At 37.7% G+C, this 7,079-nt stretch overlaps 1 protein-coding gene across 1 annotated transcript in view; it reads left to right on the forward strand.

The window, feature by feature from the left end:
* The first annotated feature begins 6 nt into the window (after positions 1-6).
* KIAA1107 (KIAA1107 ortholog) overlaps positions 7-7,079 on the forward strand; it is a 70,107-nt gene continuing 63,034 nt past the window's right edge. The window contains exons 1-2 of the mRNA XM_006758178.2: positions 7-134; positions 5,250-5,367. The gene's annotated coding sequence lies outside the window, so the exon portion shown is untranslated. The remainder of the gene's footprint in view (positions 135-5,249; positions 5,368-7,079) is intronic.

The following is a 7,079-nucleotide window of genomic DNA, read 5'->3' on the forward strand; positions in this document are numbered from 1 at the left end:
CAGTTTTGGAAAGTATACTGACAATGATGGAAGACCATCTTTAGAACTCTTAGGTAAAAAATCACCTGATTGTTCTCTTCTGAAGCATGAAATTCCAGATATCAACAGTGAAGAGGACAATTTTATTTCCAGTGGTAAGACATTTTAGTTGTTGATTTTTATAAAATTTTGTGGGCATGAAAGTAATTATATTCTGGTATAATTAGAGAAAAGCATACTTCAAAAATCAGCTCTGCTGCTCTTTTAATAAATTAAATGAAAGTAAATGCAATGAAAGTAAATTTTATGGGTAAATGAAAATAATAGTATGGTCAACTCTCATATTCCCAAGTAATTGGAGATGGAGTTATTATAAATAAATACATATATAATTCACAATTATCCTTTTAAGCCTCCACATGTTATTATCCTTATTCTAATCTACCAGACTATAGTCAGTTCTGTTATAATACAATATATATGCATTTCTTAAAAAACACCATGCAACACAAAAATCACTGTTACTTTTTGTCATGACACAAAAAATTACTGAAAATTTTGTCATGACACATTTTTAAAAGATAAGAACATAATAAAAAGTATAGCTTAGTTTTAAACATGTTAAAAGGTGAACTATATAATAAATACTTAAATAAATATGGCATTTGGCTTTGAAAAAAAACCTTTAGTTTGTTTGTAGGAGTGCATGTCAGAGGAATTGCAGCTTGTGAATTATTGTGGATTGGTGGGGAAGGAGGATGTTAAGGATATAGCTACAGACATACAGATATATAGAAATAGTAAATGTTCTAACAGGAAACTTGAGACCTCTGAGTCAGAGAACAAAGTGTTTATTACTCACAGAGCATCTTAGTGCTATTCCAACCCCCAGTTCCCGTAAGGCTATGTGGTGAGGCCCAGAGGTTATCTTTCACATGCAGTGGGATTGCACCATGGAGAGGAACATGAAGATTCAGAGAGTTTTACAGTGTCCCAGCAGATCTGCCCATCCTCCAAACCAGAGAGGGACAGGTGGAACTTTACTTTGGAAGGTAAATAAATCTCTGGTGAGGGGAGAGGAAGGTGGCTTCACTCCCCTGGAGTGTAAGGAAATAAATGGTTTGGGGTGAGGAGAGTCTCTAAATCTTTTTGGGGGCATCACATTATCTCTAGCTTCCAAGGCATGTTTACTGTTTGATCTTTTATCCAAATTTGCCAGCGCTCTCTTCTGAAAGGCCAGGCCACGTAGAAACACAAATATATTAATAGAAAGTGGTTTCCCAAATATTGGTTGAACTCCATCTAAAATAAGATGGGTGTGGCTCCTGACACGTGGTGAACTGAGTATCTGGTGGATGTTTTGGGGTGTTTATGTGTGCTCTATGCGTTCTTCCATGCCTCAGTTCAGCTGGTACAGTTTTCTGCATTGGCCTAGTGTTTCTCATGGATGAACTTGTACCTAAGCAAATAAAAATTCCATGTTCTGCTCAGATTGTTCCCTAATATATCAGTTGTGTTGGATTAAACTTATGTTTTCAAACAAGCATTACAGCAGAATTGAATGTATATGGAAGTATCAGTTAACTAAAGGCTTTTGTTACTAATGTTTAGTTCAACAATAATAACAAAGTGATTTAAGCTCAGTTATATTACTCTGATTATTCACCATACTTTATTATGGTGAATAAATGAGAAGGAATGAGTGAATGTCTATTCTAGGCTTGAGACAAATCCATTCATATATTTTATCTCCTTTAGTCTCAGATAAACTAAGACGTAAGTGGTTACAGACTGACTTTATAGATAGGATTCCAAGGCTCAGGATTAAAGGACTTTCCCAAAGCCATGCATACAGACCAGTGGGCAGAGCTGGTATTTGATACCCATTTTTCCTGCCTGTAGTCTAGAGCTCTGCAGTGGCTCCACCACAACCCATTAAAGCAGCCCAACAAGTTGTTACGTATAAGTGAAAAGAGTTCTTTTACTCCGCAACCCCCTGACTTTTAACTACTTTCTCCAACATTCCATGGAAAATGCCCATGTTTACCAGTTTCGCAGACACTTGTCCATATTTTATTAACTTCTTTGCAGTCTTTCATACTGCCAACACCACCCTCCTCAAAACTTCCTCTGTATTCTGTGACATTGTGCTCTCTTGATTTTCCTTGTTGGTCACTCCTCATTCTCCTTCACTGGCAAATCACCTTTCTGCCCTTTACATAATTGTTGTTCCTGATTTTTTTGAACTTCATATATCTGTCTAAATACAGGGTGAGGCAAAAGTAGGTTTGCAGTTGTTTGTATGGACAATAATACAATAGTTAATAATAATAATATAATAAACTGTTTTGCATACTCACAACTATAAATCTACTTTTCTTCCACCCTGTATCTTCCACCACCTTAAATATCTCAAAAATTTAACCTGTCTCAAACTGACCTAATCACCCACCTCTCCCAACCTGCACTTTATTTGAATACTCTATCAGTGTGAATTGTATTACTATGTTTCTATTCATTTACTCTCCTCGTACCCTTCTATTGATTTATTGACCTGTCTATTGATTTACCTCCTAAATAATCTTAAAAACTTCTCTTATATATCCTCTCACCAATTTTTATTTTAGGACTTTGCTGTTTCCTTGAGAATTTGCACCCAAGCTGCTTGCCAGGCCTCTCTCATTGTGCTACCCATTTATATCATATAGAACAATGTCTGTTGATTGCAAGTCTACTCGTGGCACTCCTCTTACTAAAATTCTCCAGTGGTGTCCCATAGCATTAGTATAAATCTCAAATTCGTTCCTGCAGTGTAAAGGGATTTTGTGAACTGCTCCTGCCTAGAACTCCACACCATCCTGTTTTCAAAACCCCCTTGTATCCCGTGAGCTCTTATCTTACTGAATTACTTGGTGTTTCCCTCCAAAAAACTATATTTAGTCACTGTGTGCTTTTGCACTTGCTACTTGTTTCTGGAAGGCCATTCTATTTTTTCATCACAGTATTCAGTTGAGTATCTACTTTGTGCTGGGTGTTGAAGATTTACAAATGAACAAAACAGGTAGTGTTCCTGTCCTGCAATTTAGTAGTGTTATCTGTGGGGTGCTCTGTTGCTGGTGGAAGTGGGCTTCTTGGTGTGCCGTGGGAACAAGAATTTTCTGAGGCCCCCATGGAGGATGAGGTATCATGGAAAGCTTTATTTCTGTAGAATTAAACCCCTGAGTTTCCAAGGTTCCATCTCCCTCCGTTCTGCCATGGAAAAAGTCCCATTTTGTCTTCAGCAGGGCTAAGATCAAGCCATTGCCCAGAGTTTCTGCTCCACATTTGCACAGTCCAGTCCAGCATCAAGCTAGCATAGGCCCTGGGCCATGTGGTCTCTAGGGCCACATGGCTATGGAGGGAGCATGGGTGAGTGCAAGAAGCAGGAGCAAAGCAAGAGGAGCAAGGCAGCCAAGAGAATTCCTTTGTTGGGGATTATGTATATCCAAATTTTTGTGGGCTTACAGTAGCTCCACCCCTAGCCAGTTATCTTTGTTTCAGGTTAGGCTGACAGGCAAGCACCTTTCCTGTGTCACCCCATCTTCACTGTGCATGTACCCATCTTCTCCTTTGTTGGACCCTTCCCCCTAGTGATTATAGGGAATGGACCCGTGGTTCCCTGGGGAGCATGAAGTTGCAGCTTCCTGGTGAAGATGACCAGCTGACCAATGTCTGGCCTTATAATGTCTGGCTTATAATGTCTGGCCTCCACATTGCTCTTTTCCTATTATTATTATTAATAACAGGTACAACAGTAACAGTAGGAGATAGGTGGATTATGTACAAAGTGTGATGAGGACTCAAATAGGGCATACATTACCTGGATTTAAGCTACTAGAGAAAACTATCTGGAGAGAGTGATGTCTGAATTGAGTCCTAAAACATGTCTGGAGGCAGAGAGAGCCAGGTACATAGCATATTTGGAAAATCAGAAGTGGTTTGTTGTGAGAGTGGAGGTAAGTAGAGGATAGAGATGGTTACAATAAGAAATGTTCCTGGAGATGTATGCAGAAGCCAGATGATGAAGAGCCTTATACAAAGGATGACCTTATATTTTATTACCTAGTCTGGGACCCGTTTGAGAGAGTGAAAGGTGACAATTTATTATTGCTCTTGATAATTATTCTGGGGCAACAACAGGCATTAACTGGGACTGTCCCAGTCTAACCATGATATGTGGTCACCTTATTCATAAGCCATTTTAAGGAGTTTGGGGGTGCCATTTTGCAGTGGTCATATTCTGGATCTCTTATGATAGTAGAGCCAATATTGGCATTCTGGTTTATAAATATTTAATTTGTAATTTTAGTTAGTAGGAATCTGTCCCCTGTGACTGATCCTCACCAGATGTGATGTGACTGATCCTCACCTCAACTGATGAAAGTTTCTGGACTGGCAAAGCTATGATATGCAGTGGTTCTCAACCTTCCTAATGCCGCGACCCTTTAATACAGTTCCTCATGTTGTGGTGACCCCCGATTTCATTGTTACAAATTGAACATAATTAAAGCATAGTGATTAATTACAAAAACAATATGTAATTATATATGTGTTTTCTGATGGTCTTAGGCGACCCCTGTGAAAGGGTCGTTCAACCCCCAAAGGGGTCGCGACCCACAGGTTGAGAACCGCTGATATACAGAGTAGTGTTTTTCTTTCTTTTTATGTATACATGTTTTAAATTTTACTTCCCACTACCTAAGTTGTGAACTTTTTGAAATAGAGTTAATTTATAAAATATTTATGTTCTATACCTCTCCATACTGTGTATAGTACTAAACTCATAGTAAGTGTTCTATAAATCCCATTGATTTCAGTTGAATTTCTATTAATTCATTGTTCATTCTAGCCATAAATCCAGGAATAGGAAGGAAAAATACCAAAATTAGAAAATTTTCTAACTTTCTATGTTAGATGTTTATGCAGTGGCTTCTATTTTGGTTTATAATTTTATGATAATATTACCTATATTTAAATGTGTATCTACATATAAAGGTATATCTATATTTAAATATAAGTGGAAATATTTATTTCAAAGCAGAAAGTATACATGATTTAAAATGTTGTTTTATTGTTAGCTTACCACTTAAATATTCCAGTTATTGTTGCTCTATTTTAGTAGCTAATCAAGATGACTATGTGGAAAAACCTTTTGTTAATGTTAAAATATAATTTTTTTATATTTATAATATTAAAGAAACTAATTTTTAGGTTTTTTTTCTCTTTTAAAGATATTTATGACTTGGAGCCTGCATCTGAATTGGGAAAAGACTTATTGAATCTTTACGTGAATCATAGTTGCCCAGATATTGACATTTACGTTGATGGAAAAAGTTTTAAAACTCACAGGTAACTAGGCATGATTTGGTGTCTCGGTTGTGGCAGTATTAAGTGTAAACGGGTGACTGTGTTTTTCTAGCACAGTGGCTTTCCGGCTCTGATTACACAGGGGTTGCATGCTGATGCCTCAGGGGGTCTCCGACAGGGGAGAGCTTGGCCCTCAGGTAGCATTTTCTGCCTGTGGGTGCACACATGCCCCAACCCAGGCATGTGCACATGCTTTAGCCAAGGCCGATCTGTGTTTTGCATTGGGCATTAACCTACGCTTTCATTAGAAGAAAATATTCTGCTGCCTAAAATAGGTTTGAAAGCCACTGTCACAGAAAATGTAATTAAATGCAGTTTTTCATTTCACAGGCGTTTTAATATTAAGAATGATTATTTCTACATGAATGACATGTATTTTCTCTGAATGATTTCAATTCAGTCTTTCAAAATGGATTCTAGTGAATAGCATTGATTAGGAGGTTTAATATTTCAATGTACTTTAAAAATATTCTGCTTTACTAGTAGGTTGCTTAGACATTCAAATTAAATTCTGCTGCCTGTGTTGGTCCAGTTCTTTTTTTTGCAAGTAATTAAAATCTGCTTAACAGAAGAAAAAATTTTAATAAGAAATACAGATTTTCTGTTGGAAACCAAGGGACAGAAGTACAGCTGGGCCTCACAATGGACTAGAATCAGCACCAGAAAACTGAGGAACCCAGACAATTCTTCTCTTTTCCTCTCTGTGTTTCAGAGAGTATGTTGATAAGTTACTCTGGTGCTCCTGAAGAGGAAGAACCACATTATTTGCAGTGGCAAGAAGCAATCCTCAAGGTTCCAGGGTGCACAGCCTTAATAATATTAGCATTGGGTTTAGATTTCAGGCACTCATCAAGCCAAACAGTAGTGATGTTTGTGCTTTCAGAAATCATACTGGTGCCCAGCAGATGTGGCGCAATTGGTTGGAGCATTGTCCCATGCACCGAAGGGTTCGATTCCCAGTCAGGGTACATACCTAGCCAGTTGGGGCACGTCTGAGGGGCAACCAATCAGTGTTTCTCTTTCACACCGATGTTTATCTCTCTCTCTCCCTCTTCCTTCCTCTCTCTCTGTAATCAAAGGGAGCATGTCCTCAGGTGAGGATTTAAAAAAATCATACTGGTTCTGCCCATTAATAGACAGCATTACATTGATAAACTCTAGGATTGCCAGTTTCATTCAATCTATTTACCATTCAAAATTTGAACTTTTCTCTCTGGGAACATATATTTTTAATTATATGCATATATAATTAAAATATTTTCCTAATATTTATAAAATCTGCATTATATATAACAAAATACAGAGTATAATATAGATTTATCAATATATTTTTCATATCATGGATATATATTTCCTAGTTGATGGTGTGTGTGTGTATGTGTATGTGTTTCCTTTTGGTGGGGAGGGGCCAACACAATTTTACTTTACTTTATTTTATTTTATTTTTCTTTATTGATTAAGGTATTACATCTACCCATTGCCCCCCACCCCCCATGCTCTCACCCCCCTGGTGTCTGTGTCCATTGGTTAGGCTTATATGCATGCATACAAGTCTTCTGGTTGAACTCTCCCCCTTCCCCCCACCCTCCCCTACCTTCCCTCTGAGGTTTGACAGTCTGATCGATGATTCTCTGTCTCTGCATCTGTTTTTGTTCATCAGTTTATGTTGTTCATTATATTCCCTTTTCCTGACA

The sequence above is a fragment of the Myotis davidii genome, unplaced genomic scaffold (genome assembly GCF_000327345.1).
Source record: "Myotis davidii unplaced genomic scaffold, ASM32734v1 scaffold674, whole genome shotgun sequence".
Lineage (NCBI taxonomy): Eukaryota > Metazoa > Chordata > Mammalia > Chiroptera > Vespertilionidae > Myotis > Myotis davidii.